The sequence below is a fragment of the Crocodylus porosus genome, unplaced genomic scaffold, assembly GCF_001723895.1.
Source record: "Crocodylus porosus isolate Cpor-Errol unplaced genomic scaffold, CroPor_comp1, whole genome shotgun sequence".
In the NCBI taxonomy this organism is placed as follows: domain Eukaryota; kingdom Metazoa; phylum Chordata; order Crocodylia; family Crocodylidae; genus Crocodylus; species Crocodylus porosus.
In genome coordinates this window covers 9,760,788-9,778,226 of record NW_017728926.1, presented here as the reverse complement: position 1 = coordinate 9,778,226, position 17,439 = coordinate 9,760,788, and the positions used below count along the sequence as shown (strand labels likewise).

The following is a 17,439-nucleotide window of genomic DNA, read 5'->3' as shown; positions in this document are numbered from 1 at the left end:
GGGCTTTTATTACCGAAATGCTGCAGGCTCCATTTCCAGAGGTCTTGCTTTGCTATCTCCCCCTGACTTCCAGATGCGTCGCTGGGCTCCTGTCAAGTGAGACATCCCCGTGCCGTGCAGCCCTTCCCAACGCCTCCTAGAGAGAGCCTCTTGCGCCTCGCACCCAGGGTCCAGGCCCTGAACCAGGCAGGTTACGCCCCAGGAAGCTGGAGCTGGGATTGAAATGTGGGAGACTGGTGAATACAGGAGCCAACCAAAAGGGATGTGCTCCTTCCATCTTTCATTTCTACCCAGGAGAACTGTTACCATCTTTTCTCCCGTTCCTGATGAAGGGTGTTTGCAATTAAAGCATTTTTTTTGTTGCAAAAATCTTGTTGGTCTAATAAAAGATATCACCTCTACCACTGAGTCCTGATTGCCTTTTCCAGCTGACCCTGATCACTGAGGACAAAACTGAGAATGGGAGAGAAGTTGGAGAAGGGGAGCCGGCTCCTGCCGGAGCGGGCCCCTTCCAACCAGTGCATTACCCCAGCTGCATCCCATCCGCTGACAACTGAGGACGTGGCAAATCCGACCCTGCCCCAATGGCGCAGCACATGCCCACCCCAGCCCCAGCGTTGCTTGGCAGACGGCCCGTTTCTTATCACTTCCAAAACAGCCCGTCTCTCCGTAGCACGCGCTGCCTCCCCGGCGTCCGAGACGCCTGCCCTTGGGAGAGCGCTCATCACAACAAGTGGAAATCTCTTGCGTTCTGGGAAGTCTCCGTCGCTCTGCTCCCATCAGCTGGCATGCAGCAAGGCTTATCTGTCCCTTCCCATTTCCTTCCCTGAAAAACACGGCGGCTGCTCAGGCTTCTCGGCCTGGCACCATCAGGGCAACCAGCGCAGCCGAGCATTGTCTGCGAGATGTACGTGACTCAGAGAGAAAACAAACCTGGCGATTGCTGCAAAGCTGGTTTTCCTCTGAGCGGCTCTTTCTGGTACAATGAGAAACCTAACACTCGGCTTCCTGCCTGGTTTGCATAACACTGGAGCGGTCCAGACAGGAGACTTTGTCTGCCCGGCCCAGCACAATCCTGAGATCCATCTCAAGCAAAACATCCAACAGTGGAGTTGTTGCTACAAGGCTTGGCAAATCCCTGCCACCCACCCATGACAGAGAAACCAGCTCAGTCCTGCCCACTCAGCCCCACAAAGAGGAATCAGCCTGGTCTACTGGAGGGGGCTGAGCTTTGCTATACTGCTGCTAGCCATGGAGCTTTGTAGGTAGCCCCGAGGATTGGTGCACCCTGGTGCTACCAGACTGAATCAGGTCCTGGTGCTAACCAGCTAAAGCAGCCAGGACAAAAAAAATAAAATAAAATAAAAATCGGGCAGGTTCCCGAGAGACCCCTGCACCGGCGACAGAATTGCACTGAAGAGGAAGCAAGGACGAGCTGGTCTCGGCTTTGGCCGGAGGGGAAGGGAAGGCCTAGCATTACCCTCCAACCTTCTGGCCTAGACCCAGAGACCTGGCATGTTATCTCTGGCGGCGCCAGGGTGTCTTGACGTGCCCGCCGGGCTGCTGCATTTCAGTGGAAACTGCTGGATTTTACAAGATGCCCCAAGGGAGAAAGATACCGTACATGACAGGCAGCTTCCAGCTAGCAGACTGGCCCGGCTCCAGCTGGCCTGGCCCAAGGAAGGTAGCTCCGCTGGTGGGTGCACTGCTGCCCTACGGCGCACGTGGCGTCACGCTCCTCTCTGGCTGTGGGTAATGGGATTGGGTGCAAGTCACTTCCAGCCTGGAAGCTGGTCTGTGCCTCCTTTGCTCCAATGTACATGTGGGAGAGAGCACCAGAAACAGCCCTGGTTGTACATACCACTGGCCTCTTCTACACTAGCCATGCTGCCGTAGTGGGACTGATCACGTTATAGGCATGTCCATAAACCATGGTTTACTCTTGACATGTTATACAAGTGGAAGTACTTAGCCCTCATCTTCTATAGATGGGGGTGGGGAGTGTTGAGTGCCGCTGCTCCCATTCTGCAGGTGGGAAAACTGAGGCACAACGGAGAAGAAAGCGGTTTTCCCACCACTCCATAGCAGAGCTGGGAACAGCCCACGAGCCTTGTGTGTTGCAGTCCAGGGCACGAGCTCAGGACCCTGCTCCCGTGCTGTGCAGCAGGCCGCGGTCCCAGCACCGCCACCGAGCTCTGCCTGTAGCGCAACGCAGTGACTGTGCTCGTTCTGACGCACACGCTGGTTATGTTCCCCGAGCTGGTGACACGATCCAGGGAACCTCGGCTTCGAGGCAGCGACAATGGAAACCGAGCCCAGCCGAAAGCTTACGCACTCCCAAGATTTAGTGTCTTCCTGCCAATTTCCTGCAAGCTGGCCGTGTCCTCCAGGATACGCCGTACAGAAGCAAACCGAGCGAAAGCCAAGTCCCTTCCAAACCCCCAGCAAATCAACGCACTCATGTCTGGAGGGAGACTGAAACAATAGCCAAAAGGAGGTGGGAACTTCCCTTCCCTATCTCAGTGCCCTGATAAGCCCCAGTTTGGATGTGGTGTCAACACCATTAACCTCTTCACCTCCAGTCACTGTGTGGGAGAATATGAATGATTTTGATCTGAAAACACCACCCCTGACTTGTACTTATAGTCCAAAGTTTCAGTCAAATCCCAGGGGGGAAAAAAATGAATTAAAAAAAAAATAAAATCAGTAGCTCCATTTTCCTACCTCAACCAAGGTCACCCATTCAAACCAACCCAGGCGTAAGCCTGCGTAACTACGAAAGTATGCACTGGGGTGCTGGCAGCAGCCATCGGCCGAAAGAGAAAAAGAAACTGAGTGTCCATGCCAGCGGACTTGTCAAGAGATCTTCCTTCCCTTTTCCAGCCCCAGGTCACATCCCCGTCTCTAAGGGGAGGGATTTTCTATGCACTTCAGCAGAAAGAGTCCCCTGGAATAAACCCTCCTATTGTTTATTCATTTCGCATTACGCTGATCTTCGCACTGCTGTTGCCTTTCCAACACGTTCCAGATTTCTGTCCTGACAACGCCCCTGCACGGTGGGATCCTGGGAGAGGGCTCGAGACTAGGAGAGCCCGGCGTTGCGTACGCAGCATGACTAAAGCCTGTCCACTTGGGGAAGCTGATGGGCAGAATCCGAGTTGCATAACCATCCTGCTGCGGCCGCCCTGGTACAAGGTCCGGTGCGGATGCCCTGCTCTGGAATAAATGGTCTTTGCATGTTCTGCACTGCCCCCGGGTCCATGCGCTGCAGGGCTTGGTACTGGCAACACGGTGCAGGGTGGAAGGAGGGGTGTAGTGGGGGGAGCAGAGGGCTGTAACTTAAGCCCTCGATGCCACCAGTTGGACAGCCTGGACACAGAAGAGAATTTCCTATGGAGGAAGGCAGGGTGTAGCCTACTTCATCACGTGCTGGCACCTTCATCAGAGGCCAGCAACCTAGGGCCCTATGCTTCCATTAGTCCCTAGGGCGCCACCAGGCCCTGCCTAACTACGTCTCTCTCCCAAGCCGCTCTCCCAAACCCACCTTTGAAATTCAACCCAAGACCCCTTTGCTCTTCAGAGCATGTCTGCTGCAGGAAGCCGGGGACCCTGGTTGTCCAGCAGGTCAGGCCAGGGTCCGGCAAAGGCCTCCTCCAGCCCAGGCCCACCGCTTGCTGGACGACTGTCACACCAGGGGTAGGAAGCTCCAGAATGAAGCATCTCCGGTCCGGGTCTCTGCCGAGAGATGCGACGGTTGCAAAACAGGGAGACACCTATTACAGGAGAAACCTGAGCCTCGTGCAGCTCAGGCCAGGGAGTCCAGAAATGGGAGCCGGCGTGGGAGGGCGGGTGTGGGACGAGCATCAAGGAAGAGACGCGCACAAGTGGAAGGTGTGATATGGACACGAGAGCCAGGAGAGAGCAGACAAAAGAAGGGAGAAGGCAGAATCTGCCCCTCCTCGGGTTTTCTAGGGAACAGCACAGCTGAAGTGGCACCGGCTTTCTTCCCCTTGGGCACGCAGAACCGTGACTCACCCCTCGCCAGCTCACTAGGCTGGGTCTCCGCCAGCTTTCCCCTTCCTGATCTCAGGTGTGGAAAGGTGAAGGGGGTTTTTTCCCTCTGCTCAAGCAAACCAGCCCTGCCAGTGGTCACTGCAAAGGAAGGAAAGAAGGAATGGATGCCAGCAGGGAGGGCTGTGCGGCTGTCACCCAGCTGGGCTGCTTGTAGCGCTTACAAGTGAGCTTTCATACCCAGCCAAGAGAGACATTCCTGGCTCTGGCTTGTTGCACATTATCATTCCTTTGTACATCTTTTGGCTCCCGTTCAGCTACTTGCTCTACAGAAGCCAGATTTTCAATTGCACAATTAATAATTGGGACAGTCCCTGCAGATCACGAAACACATCCTGGATCCTGGTTGTAATTAGCCAGAGGCAGGCATGGGATGGTGTGCTTGCAGGGGCCCAGTTCTTGCTCCTCCTTGTGCAAGCTGGCGGGTAGCCACGCTGCCCTGCGCAAAGCACAGCTGCGCTGCGTAGTTACACGCGCACATCTTTTCATCCAGACCTCAGGCTTCCTTGCTGGAACATCTGCCCCCCAATTATCAGATTACTTTTATTTTCCAGGGCAACTGTAATCCCCAAGCATGAGCCCAGCAATGCCACGGAGCTGTGAATGATCTATTGTTTCTTCTCGGCATCTCAATACAGAATGAATTTAGCGTGACGGGGCCACACGACGGGAAGGACAACCGACCCCTTCCAGTGGCGACTCCCAGGAGAAGGACGAGCTGGGAGCAGAGGTCCGTCCGTTCTGGGAGATGAAGGGCGCCCGGATCCATGACCTCAAACTGCCCACTCGCCTTTCAGTGGCAAGGGGAGGAGGAGGAGGAGGACAATGTCCAACTGTATCGCAGGCTTGGCTGGAGCCCGGCGAGGTTTTCCATTGAGAGCTGACAAAATGCATGCTGAGCACAATGACTATATACAAGTGTCACTGCTCCTTGCCAAAAGCCATAATAAACGGATCCAACATGAACTAAAGCACACCGTGTGTTTTTTGCACCTCTGGGGAAGAAATAATCTAGCAAAACACAACACAAGACCTCCCCACGCCACCTCTATCCACCAAGTGAGATGAAGGTGCTCAGTGTATAGATGCACGAAGACCAGTGAGAAATGGTAAACCACACTGACCTCAGTTGAGAGAGGAAGGCTTAGACTTCCACCCTTCGGCAGAACCTCTCAAAGCACATTGCAAAAAAGACAGGGCCACAGTTGGGGAAACTGAGGCACAGGGAGGGAACGTACCTTTCAAGTCACCCCTTAGGAGAGCACTCTGGGGTCTCTCAAGTCCTTAGCTGATGTATTCTCCACTCTATCAGCCAGCAACACTGCAGGCCCCTCGAAGCTGTCTCTTTGCTGGCGGTCGCAGTAGTCTCTTAAACGTCTTATGGCCCAGCCTCCACAGGGCAATAAGAGCTCGACTGCAGACCACAACCTTGTTGCTACCAGAAAGCTTAATTAAAAACAATAATAAACCTTCTTATTTCTTCTTTCTTCCCACTGATTTGCTGGATCCAAACTAATCGATGAGATGCTCCACATGTACAGAGTCCAGCAGCAGCATGACGGCATTAGTATTATCCCATTTGCAAACACACACAAATGAATCAATAAAAAAAAAAATGAGATAAAAAAAAAAGAAGATCAACCACTGGGTTGTACTGCTGGCGAATCCTTGCCAGCCAGCCGGTACGTTGCATCCAGCGAGGAGGAAGGGAGTTTAAACAGCTGCTGTTTGCAGAGCTGCTGGAAGGACAGCCATGGGCCTCCCAGTCAGTCACCTCCGTCGTCCAGGCCACTGAGTTTGCACCCCACAGCAGGCCGGGCAGCAATGCCAGCGTTCAGCACTTCCATTGACACTGCTGGCTAACCCACATCTTACCTTGCTATTTCATGCGTGGTGGATGGAGGAACGAGATGCATCTTGACAAGCTCTCTGCGAACGACGGCATGAAGCCCAATGCCTGGCAGGTTGAAAGAGAGCTGCGGGGTCACTAGCTTTGCCTATCAGCGTCCCACCTGATCATCACCCACGTGTGTCAGGTCTGATTTCTAAGCATTTCTTCCACCCAGCCAACTAGATGAACAGTCACGTGTCCTCAGACGGGACGAGTCTCCCTTTCTCCCGGGCTTTGTGCTCCGTCCCTTTCCATTCTGTTCCCTGGCCAAGATAAAGGATGGGCCGGGCAAGCTGGATTTCATGAAGGGGGAGCATCCCATTGTAGCTTTAGCACCGTGGCAGTGGAGTTAGGCCAACACAGCCCACTTCTGAGAAACCTCACCCGTAGAGCTAACTGGCCCGGGTGCCGAAGCAATCTTTGAAGTCCAAACATGCAGCTAACCGTGGCTGCTGGGGCCCAGATTTCACTCAGGTGGGGTCCACTCCATGTAAAGAAGACCTCCAAAACCAGCCCATGCGGCTGCAGGACGTGGTGATGGTAACATCTGCAACTCCATCAGCTGGTCCCGATTCACCCCCCCCCCCCCCCCGAAGGCCTCACTCGCACTGAAGCTGCTGCTACTTGAGCCTGGATAGGGCTTATTCCCCCCCCCGCTCTCTTCTTCTGGCTTCGATTCACCTCCCACCCATCTTTCAGCGAACCCAACAAGTCCAGGCTCTGGCAGGGAGCCTGAGGACACCATCTCCCGGTGGCCGGCAGAATCGCAACCGATCTGACTCAGCCCTACCTGCCCCGAGGACTCTCCTCTGAAACTCTGCCAGAGCTAAATGCGTTTTGCTTGCTTTCTAGCTCCAAACCACACGCCCACTCCTGGCACCTGGCTTCCCTAAAGAGCTCTCTGCAAAGTTTTTGGAAAACGTGTAGAAACAGGTCTCGAGCTGGGGTACTTGGCCTTGGCAGGCCGAGAACATCGCTGTACCCAGGGCCTCGCGGCCAAGAGGAATCGCACCCGGGGCTGGGGTTTTGCGTGGCTCATCGTGAGGAGGGGAGGCAAGGCGAGAAACACCGACCCAAAGAGCTCCTGTCATTCTTGGCACAGCCTCTTGTGTTGCCTTCTCATGTGTGGATGGCAAGGGCAGAACCAGGGTGGGGAAACCGGGTTAGCTGTCCCAGGTGCCAGCTTTGGGAGGAGAGTGGGGCTGGGGGCACAGGCGCCTAATCGCGGCGGTGCCAGTAACCGCTCCCACCGACGCCAGCTGCCCCCGGCGCCTGGCCACGTCCTCGCGCCTCTGCTAGGAGGTACCGGCCCACTGCTGTAACTAGGGAGAGGGCCACAAGTCTGTGCGGTATTTTCCAAACGCAAGATCTCCCTGTGTGGCCACACGTGCCGGCCACGTTTGCAACTTCACCTAATCCTACCGGGAGCCCCTTTGCGGAGCGAGCCCGGTAACAACAGACACGGCTGCTACAGCACACGGCTCGCAGAACGGAGCTCAAACACTTTTTGGGTGGGAAGGGACCTGCGTGCACTTTCTCAGCAGATTTATTAGGCACTCACGACCCTGGACAGCAATGCACGGGTTGTCTGAGAAACGTAGCCAGGAAGCCATAGGGGGAAAGATCCCTTTTGGAAGGAAGGCTTTGATTCTTCTTTGCATCTTAAAATTGGGGAGCAGAGTGAAGGGAGCCTCTCCTGTCCAAAGACGCTGGACCTGGCTGTGGTTATGGTCTAGACAAGCCCCAGGTTTCACTCCTTGAATTCCTCAGACACAAACTGTCTTTGGATTAAAGCCTTTTCCACAACTAAAGAACTTCCCACCAGCTCCTGGGAAGGCCTCTCTCCAATACACCACTTTCACACCTGTTTCACAAGGGAGGGCAGGCACAGCAACATCGGGGTTTTAAGCAAGGGGAAACTGAGGCACAGAGTGAGGCTGTAACGAGACCAAGGGCACCTGGCAGGTCAGTGGCACAGCCAGGAACAGACCTCTGCTCTTCTGACTCTGTCTTGTGCCTTATCCACAAGCGTGGAAAGATTAAAAAACAGGGTTTGAGCACTTCTACACAAGTTTGGGAAAAGGCAGGAGCTCTGCTAGGGGAATTCAGCGTCGTGCTTCACGGCACGTGCCAGCCTGCAGCTGCTGGGGGTCAGGAGGAAACGTGCCCTGGTCCCGGTGAGCTCACAAGCGTCCGTTCCTCTAAAGCAGCTGGTGCAGACAGGCCTATGTACCATGCACTGACAAGGAGCCCAGGCCCATCGGGAGCTAGCAGCGCCCGCAATGGTCAGAGCAAGGTCTCCAGCAACTGCTTCGATGGGACAAATCCACAGGCAGCAGGAACGGGAGCGCAGCTCATGGGCTCCGTTATCAGACAGGACGCCGGAGGATACGGACTCCTGGGCCGAGCCAGCCTGTCTACACCTGGCTCCCAACAAGTGAACTGGCAGCTGGCCATGCTTCCAGGTAATGGCAGTTTGGCTTGGGGTTGGGGATTTGGCTGGCCATATTAAGTGCAGTCAATTGACTCGTCAAATATCAGTCAAATATGGTAAAGAATTGCCAATAGGTCCAAAGAATACACAGGAAAAGCAAAGTGTCCATTAAGAAATGTGTCAAAAACCAATAAAAATCGTATTTCTACGAAGAAAACTATAGAAAACGTAGTATTTCTTGCAAAATTGTGATAATCTTTGATGGGTCAAAAATATGCTGCCAATTTACCTGTCCATTGACAATACCTGACTGGTTACTTGCCCCGCTTGGCACCCCTAGTTTGGCTTCACGATCCTCCCAAGCTGCTCTGGTCCCACAACCCCTGGACCCTGGGACCCCGCTGCTAGGGATCTGGAGACGTGCTGCCGTGCGATGGAGGGCTGCACCACAGGAACTAGCACGACTGCTTAGCAGGTGTGTGTGGGTGGTGGGCACTTCCTGACCCGGCATCACATGCTGCTAACTGAAAAACACTGGAGGAAGCATCCAAAAAATGCTGAGCTCTGCTATGACCGAAAGGAAACCCTTGGAGTTTTTGCTGTGAAATGGTGTTCGAAAGGCACAGGCAGCAAAACATAGCATTCAACACAGACCCCATTGCTCCCCGCAAAGGAGACCCACCCGCTTTGGCCGGAGCCCAAACAGCAGGCTGTCTCAATGCAGCAGACGGACTAGTCGGGGGTTTGTGCAAGCTTCCACCCACCCACTGCACCCACAGCCAGCTCCAGCTCCACGTGCCACCTGCCTCATGACAGCTGTGATGAAAGTCATCCAGTGTCTGCAACACGTGTGTGAAGGAGGGCAGAGCAAGGCACTGAACTAAAGGTGTCGGCTTTGGCTACAGCATCCTCATGCCACGTCACCCTTTTGGTGCATCAACTACCAGGCCCCGGTTCAGGTTTGCTGTCAAGTCGCCGGGCAGGCAACTTCCTGCCTCTGCATGATTTACATTGCAGACACGCGTGAAGGCCCCTGTGTGCCCTGCAGGGCAGGCAGACAGCGCTTCTAGGCAGGCAGGGCGCAGGAAGGGAAACAGAGACCAGGTGACTTGTCGGCACTCCCAGAGCAGGGCAGCAGCAGAGCCGAGACTCGAACCCAGGAGTCCGGGCAGCTGCGTCCACGCCGGACCGTGCAATCGTCTGCGCTGCTCTCCAGATGCTGCTACGGCCTTCCTGCCAGCCAGGCGTTTGCCTGGCAGAAAGGTCCCTTGAGTTATGGGAGCAAGCTGTCGGCGTGCATCATGTCCTTGGGGGAAAAAGACATCCTCTTCTCTGCAATTCATTAATGCTATTAAATTACTGGGGGGGGAGAAAAATGCAGAGACGTTTCCAAGCGAGCTCACGGAAGCTAACAAGCAAGGCCAGCTCGTCAAGCTTAGCCCCCCCCCCGAGTTATTCTGAAATGAAAGGAGGGGGGAACAAATGAGTATTTCCAGCCCCTCCTTCTCTGGGGGAGGGAAGCCTGGAGGCCTTTGCTACAGGAGTGCGCAGGAAACTAGGGTGGGAGGGTGAGCAAGTGTCTTATGCAAAAGCAGTTTCAGCGGGAGTGCGAGGGAGGTCACAGGAGAAGGGCCAGCTCTGCTGGCCAAAGTGGGGGTGGTTCAAGCGTCAGCACGCATGATGCCTGATCGTCCCTGCACCTTGGACACCACACTCGTGACCTCCGACGCCTCCTGCAAAACGACAACCAGCTCCAGGCAGCCTTGCGTGACGCCTGTCCTGGCTTCCACACAGCCCCCCAACCCCAAACAGGGTCTTCCCAGCAAAGGACTACCCCGCTCCTATGCTCACTGAGCCACCAATGGACCCAGATGCCAGCTGTGCCCGTCGTCAACACAGACCCCACCACCACTGGGCCAAACAACATGGCTTGCAACATCTGGCCTTCACACACCTGCTTCTCTCCCAGCACAGCCGCCATCACCTGCTCGCAGTGCCCCTCCGCCGTCTACGCTGGATAAACGGGGCAATGCCTATGTGGAAAACCAAGAATGAATCTGGCATCAACTCCAGAAAGACACACAGGCCAGCGGCAGAACACCTGGCCGTCCCTGGACTGTCCACGGCTGATCTCAGAGCAGCTGGGCTTAGACAACAACTGTTTAAAAACTGACTTGCAAAGTTGTGGAACAAGACGTCATCCGCACCCCGGCTGCACGGGGAAGCACGGTCGCAGAGGCTCTGGAGTCTTATCAGATTACCTGGACTAGCTTTTAAAACCCCAGGTCCCTCCAGGGCTTAACCACTTTGTTTATTCCTGCTGATCTCTTCGACCCACCTTCCTCTCCCAGCAATGCGGCCCCCTTTCTTCCTCCTTTCCCTATCTCTGAATCTAAATAACTTTATTCCTTTCTATTAGCATCCCTGCTTTCTGCAAGTCCGAGGTGAGTCTATGGAAGTATAAAAAGTGTCACCCTCCCCTGCCTTTTGCCTATCTTCAGACCAACATGGCTAAATCTCTCTTTCATTTGTTCCTGTTAATGCCCCCCCAACAAAAAACCCTGCTGCTTGCGTGCAGTTGTGCTCCCAGTCGGAGTTTGCCGCTGCAGCCAGGGTTTGCATCTTGCCAGCTGGCTGGCCTTTTAAGGGGAGCTGGTTTCAGCCATGCCTGTGATAGATCATCTCCCTCCCGCCTGACTCTCCCTGGCCGGGGACCAGATGGCTGGGTCAGTTATTAGACCCAGCTGGGTCCAACACAGAGGCTGGGAGAGGTCAGCAGGGCAGGGGGAGCCGCAGAAGGGTCTTGTTAGAGGCTCCCAGAGGGGGGGAGCCCTGCGTCAGGGCTGTGGGGCAGAGCGGGGGCCGGGACGGGGTGGAGCCCCCTTTGTTTCAGCCATGCTGGGGGCTATTGTCCAAGTCTCCTGCCAGCGGTTTCCGGTGGTGTGAGAGGCCAGTGCTGGGAAAGCAGGCAGGCTGCAGGCAGCGCGGGGGAGACCAGCACGAGCGAGCGGGGCAGACCCAGGGCCGCAGGCTGCTGCAGGCTGGGCTGGCCCATCCTCTGCTGGCTCTGTCACTCATGTGTTTTTGGTCACCGGTACCCAGGAGGCGGTGGGACTCTTGGGTGCCAGCTGGGACGGAGGCAAAGGGAGGTGGGGAGAAGGGCCCAGGTGTGGCACAACACTTGCACGGGCAGTAACAAACCCAGGTTAACCCAGCTACTCTCCTTCCCCAAAGCACCCGGGAGCCAAGAGACTCTCAGCCCTCTTCATCCATCTGCCGTGGTCCCATCATCCATGAGACCTTGCACCGCCAGAGCCTACCAGCTCTGCATTTACAGTGGTTATCTGTCCCTTTTAGCCTGTCCTCAGCCCCCCTGCTGCCCACTTCCCCTCAGCCCCAGTCTCATCTTCAGTCCCTTCCCCAGCCGGCATCTCAATTCCTCCTTTCGTTCCCTGCTTCCTTAACGGCTTGCTGGTTCCAGTCTCCTGGTGTTCACACAGCTCCTGGGGGGGTTTCCATCCTCATCCCTGCCCCCGGGTCTGCGGAGCAAGCTGTGGATTTTCTCCCCATCTGGGCTAGGAGCGGGGAGGCCACAAGGTGGGAAAGGTACAAAAGCAGAGAAGGAAACCGGGGGTGAATCCAGGGCGAGACATCAGTCAGGTGCTATGGGAGCTGCTACCACGGCCCGCCGCCCTTCCCACTTCCTCCTACTGCGACCCTGCCAGAGCCGAGGCCTGGTGCCGCAACTAAGCCAAGCTCAGAGACACCTAACAAACCAGCCGAGCAGAGAGGACAGCCAGCATTTGCCTGCCTCGGCCTAGTTCTCTGAGCCTGGACCCCAGGGACCAGCCTGGATGAGCCTAACATGAGGCTGCCTTCCCGATCGCAATAGAGTTCCTTGTTCAGTATGAGCAGAAAGTGGCTCTTTTTTTTTTTCTTTCTCCATCCAAAGGACAAGAGCGTCCACAATGCTTCCTTCAGGGCTCCTTGTGCCACTGTTCAGCAAGGAAGCGAGCAGGCAGGGCTGCTCCTCTCATAAGCGGGGAGATGTCCCAAAGGTTTGCAGGTCCATCCATAGCACAGCACTGGCATGTTCTAGGCAGGGTTTTCCCAAGCACCTCTCTCTGTGTCGTGCACCTGCTCCCGGCCTAGACACAGGCTGGTAAAGCATCTTGACCAGCACCAACCTTTAGATCCCACCTCCAGCTTGGAGGGAAACCATCTCCCGAGACCAGCTCCACTGCAGGACTCCAGGGAGAACAGCCAGCCCCGGCCCCAATGCCCGGGCTCCCAGGCCTCCAGTCCCCAGCTGGGACCCAAAGGGCTGCTTCCTTGGGTCAAAAAACTACGGTTGGGATCCAGGAAGGTCTGGTCCCCTCACCCACTTCATCTCCTCCACCCACCTTTCCCTTTGTACCACAATGCCTAGTCCCAGGGACCAAGCACAGTTACTTTTTGAGGAGGCAAGGGTTAAAACCCTCAAGACTCGGACCTCACTGCAATTAGAGATTTATATTTAGGGTCATCAGTGGAGACAGGTGAAGCCTCTCTGAATGAGGCAGGGAGAAGAGGTTGGGTCACCTAGGCACGGAGAGTGTCTACACACCAGCTCTGGAGGAAGAAACCGGGAGGAATAACTCGTATCAGGTGTTTGTTGACTCCTTTAACTAAACCATCCTCATGGTCCTGCCAGGGCTGCCTGCTGAGCTTCCCGAAGGGAGGCAATGCTCACGACTGTCTAATAAGGCCCCGATTCAGGTCTGACCCTAGTCAGCTTAAGTCACATTGACGTCGGTGGCCGGGGAAATGCTCGCTTAAGATCAAAAGGATAAGCTTAAGTGCCCAGTTGAAGAGGGATACTCTTAAGCACCTGCTGAAATTTGGCACTTCAAAGCCATAACCTGAGAGATTATTGGGTTTGCTGGGTGGCCTGTGAGGGCAATCTGAGCCCTTCGTGGCCTTGGCATCTATCAGAAGACGAATCTTCAAAGAGCTCTCGTGCATCCCCAGTTCCCTCCGCTCCTTAAATCTCAGCGTCACCGAGTCAGATTCAGGTTGCACCCTTTTCTTCAGCGCCCAGCAGCCCAGGGCAGCAGCAAGCTCACTGCAACCCTCGGCCAGTTGCTGGATGGCTTATTCAGATGAACTAACCCAGACCTCATCCCCTTCCACTCGTCATCCCAGAGCTGCCCCAGGACATACGCCTCCCGCCCCGGGTCAGCTGGCCCGAGAGAACGAGAGCGGCCCCTGGAAATATCTGTTTCATGCGGCTCCAGTTCTCTCTTCCCCTTCTGTTTTCCTTTGAAATATTTAAAAACAAAAGGAGAACAGCTTTCCCACTGCCGGCGCTCTGCTGGCCTGCGGCATGAGAGAGTGGGCAGCGTGGGGGACCGCGGCGAGAGGTCAGGCTGAAGAATTCGGAGGTCGCAGCCCCCACCCCCCGGCTACAACAGACTCTGGAGAAGAATTTGGCCGGCGCACCACGAAGCTCCGGAGCCGGAGACGAGCCCCTGGGAAAGGGGCAGAGCTGCACGGCAGTCTAGGACTCGCCAGGCTGACAGCGTCTCCCCCAGAAGCAAATCCTGCTTCCAAGCGATGCCAGGAGGCGGGATGACCAGGGCCGTGCCATGTCGCAGCATCCAGCACAGAGGTCTTGCGTTTCCCCTTATCCGCTGCCCTCCCCTGGTGCGGCTTCCCCTGCCCCTCCTGGAAGCCTGGCCTCGCTTCTGCCCACATGCAGTGCCACGCCACCGTCGCCCCGTGCAAAAGCACGGATGGCAAATGAGAGGAGGGTATTTTTAGCTCCTCTTAATGCCTTTTAGCACTGAAAACAAGGAAGGAAGAGTTTCCATGATGAGACCAGACTGACCCTCACAGACGCAGGGACTTCCCCTCCCTCGCCAAGATGCCTGCCTGCCAGTTGACGATGTTACACCCAACCTAGATCCACTTGGCAGTTTCTGCTTGATGCAGCTGTCCCCTCCTAAACACTGCCTGCAGCACTGTTGTGCACCGGTTGCTGTTCGGTCGGACCCAGAGGTTGCTGCATTTCACCGGTAGCCAAAGCAGCTTGCTAATCTCTTTGCCAGGGGGACTACTGTGTGCCCAGGGTAGCAATGCCTATTTTGGTGTTTGGACCCTTTGGTTCTGTTGAAGGGAAATGGCAGACTGCGGCTTGCATTGCAATCACTGCCCAGCTGGGCATGTATATCACTCCACTGCTGGGGTGCTAGGGTGAGGGGGCCAGATTCAGCTTGGGTGCAACTCCCTCGATTTCCTTAGGGAAGATCCAAATCGCAGGCACTTTTACATGTCACCTCCCAGACACTGACTCCTGGAGATTTATGCTCCAGTCACGCCTGGGGAGAAAGTCCATTCTGATAGAAAACCACTCCGTAATAGTGTTACGCTGCCAAGTCAGTGTGTGGGCATCTACCTCTGGTTAGGTTTGCTCAGAGGACTAACACCAGCCCATACTAAAGCAGCCATGGGAGTGTCCCGCACCGGCTGTTTCAGGTCCCTTCCAAAAAGTTGTTTCTTCTTTCAAGCGCAGTCTCCGCACTCTCTCGCTATGGATTTGCACTTCTGCTTTTGCAATGCCAGTAAATTATAATCTGAAGTCGCATTCAAAACCACTGCTGCAGGGAGGGGAAGTGGAGCACCCAAAGCTTCCTTTCCTCCTGCAATGTTGAGGCTCTCACACAAGCTCCAAGTGCCCCACTTTGGGGTGGGGGCACATGGAGAGGGGTGGGGAGTCCATGCAGATCCAAGGCATTATGGTAGGAAATGATAGGAAAGATCCTTCCCTGTCTTTTTTGGGAACACAGCTGACAGACCCACCTGGAAAGAGATCCCCGATGGGTGCTTTCCCCAGAGGAGGACTCGGCTCAACAGTGCTACGTGGGAGTCCCAGGGAAGCCAGTGGGAAACTCCCCTCAACTCCAGAGAATCACTGTTTGGCCCTAAATCTCCGTGTTGAACTGCCTGCCTGTTGAATAACCCGCCGTAAAACTTCACTCCTGCTGCTTCCTGGCTCCGATTCATAGGGAATCAGATCTCCCGCGGGCAAAATTCCCATTACCTTGTAGCATCCTGTGCCAACTGATACTCTCCTAAGGAAGGGGAAGTCACCGTGAAGCCCCAGCCCCCACGGTTATTAATCCGATTGATTTTAGTAGTGCGCTGTGCAAAGCCCTCTACGGACAAGCAGCAGGAGATGGTCCCGACCCAGGAGAGCTGACCGCCTCACTGGCCTGGATGGAGGAGGGGGGAGAGGAAGGGGCACAGCACACACGCAGACACGCATCCCCTACAAGCCCAAAAGGGGGGGTTTCCAGAGCCAGGGGCCTGTGGGACCAGTGCCTCCCTCCAGCATCTCCGCACAGGACACCGACCACGCTGCACGGGGGCAGGCTCCGATGCTACCCTCCCACCTGCTCAGAGGGACCCAGGCTCCCCTCCCCAAATCCTTTTTATAAGAAGAAGTTAACCAGAGGGATTCAAGAGCACAGGAACTGACCTCTAACGGACTCGCTCGGGCAGTCAGCAGCAGTGCCGCTAGGCAGTAGAAAGATCCCCGGCTCTTAAAACGGACTCCCCGTCACCATCCCACGCGTGCAACAGAAATGTCCTGGCTGCCGCTTGCACAAACAGGTCCGACACCCCGCCCCGCAACAGGGGAGTTTTGCTTCCACTGAATCACTTCCTCCCCTCGCTTCCCCGGTATGGCGCGGGGCGGGGGGCTGGGCTGGAGAGATGTCACTGCTCTTTGGAAATCTTCTTTCCTTTTGGCTGGAAACAGTCGCACAGAAGCTGCTTCCGTGGGAAGGCAGCCTGGTGTCGACGGCACCCCGCACCTGGCAGGATCCTGCTCTCCAGGGTACACAGTAAACAACATTCCAGCTGTCTGCACGGGTGCACTTAAAAGGTGACTTATAAAGGCGGGGTGGGGTGGGGGGTGGAGAGTCCTCTACGGTATACAAAAGCCATCTGGAAAGACTATAAACAGCGAACCGATTCCGGTATTTTTTGGCCCCCGTTTAGAAAAAAAAAAAAAAGGAAATTCATCCTAAAGGAATCTATGGTGAAGAGCTGAAGATGGAGAAAGCGGAGGTTTTTAAAGCAGTTCTGCTTTCTCGCAGTCCTGATTTAATCGCAATGCCCAATTAGCCCTCAGGAGAAAGGAAGTCCTTGTTCCAGGACAAACCCGCATTTTCATGATGTTAGTCAGAAAGAAAAACCGAGCAGAAGGAAGGAACGTACCCAAGCGCCCACGGCTTATTTACATATATGAAAATGCAAACGTAAACCCAGCCTCGGGCCGAAATACTCTTTCCCTTGCAGCCTCCTTTGTTTTCACCTGAAAATATGCTGACGGACCAGAGTCACACACGTGGCGCAGCTCGAGCGGCAGCCGAGGAGTCGGAGCGCGAGTTCGGTGCTCTAACATGGGAGCAAAAGCCCCCGGAGCCGCCCGGCAGCCACGTGTAATCGGTCTGAGCAGCTCCCACTGGGACTCGGGAGTGTTTTGCTCTGGCTGCAGCTCCGTACTGGGAAGAGCCGTGGCACGCAGGGCACACCCTTGCACGGGACGCGCAGCGGATGAACTGCAGCGAGGCCTCTGCCCCAGCCTGCTTTCGGGTCCGACGTGACCGTGCTCCACTGCAGCTTCCCCTTCCCCCTCAAGGCACATTCCCAGTACCGCAGTATTTACGCAGTGGTGAATGTGCACTGCCTAAGGCAGAGACCGTGAGAGAGCTGAAGAGTGAGGTACTCCTGCCTCGCACACTCATATTCAACGTGCAAACTGTCTTGATGGAGACGCAGCTAATGAGAAGGGCTGTGAAGTTCACTCAACTTGAAAGCAGGGACGTCAGAGCCCCATGATGGCCACAGGCAAATGCTGTCTCGTTTCCACAAGAAAATCGGCTTTCAATTCTTCTTTCACTAACAGACCTATGCTGAACTCAGGTCTCCACCCAGAAGTAATCTTACATCCAACAGGGTTAATTATTGCATATTTACCAGACCTATCTGCTGGATT

At 55.3% G+C, this 17,439-nt stretch overlaps 1 protein-coding gene across 1 annotated transcript in view; it reads right to left on the bottom strand.

Annotated features, from left to right (window-relative positions):
• Positions 1-16,251, bottom strand: part of ECE1 (endothelin converting enzyme 1) — a 50,791-nt gene extending 34,540 nt beyond the window's left edge. The window contains exon 1 of the mRNA XM_019541406.1: positions 15,916-16,251. The gene's annotated coding sequence lies outside the window, so the exon portion shown is untranslated. The remainder of the gene's footprint in view (positions 1-15,915) is intronic.
• Between the last annotated feature and the right edge of the window lie 1,188 nt (positions 16,252-17,439).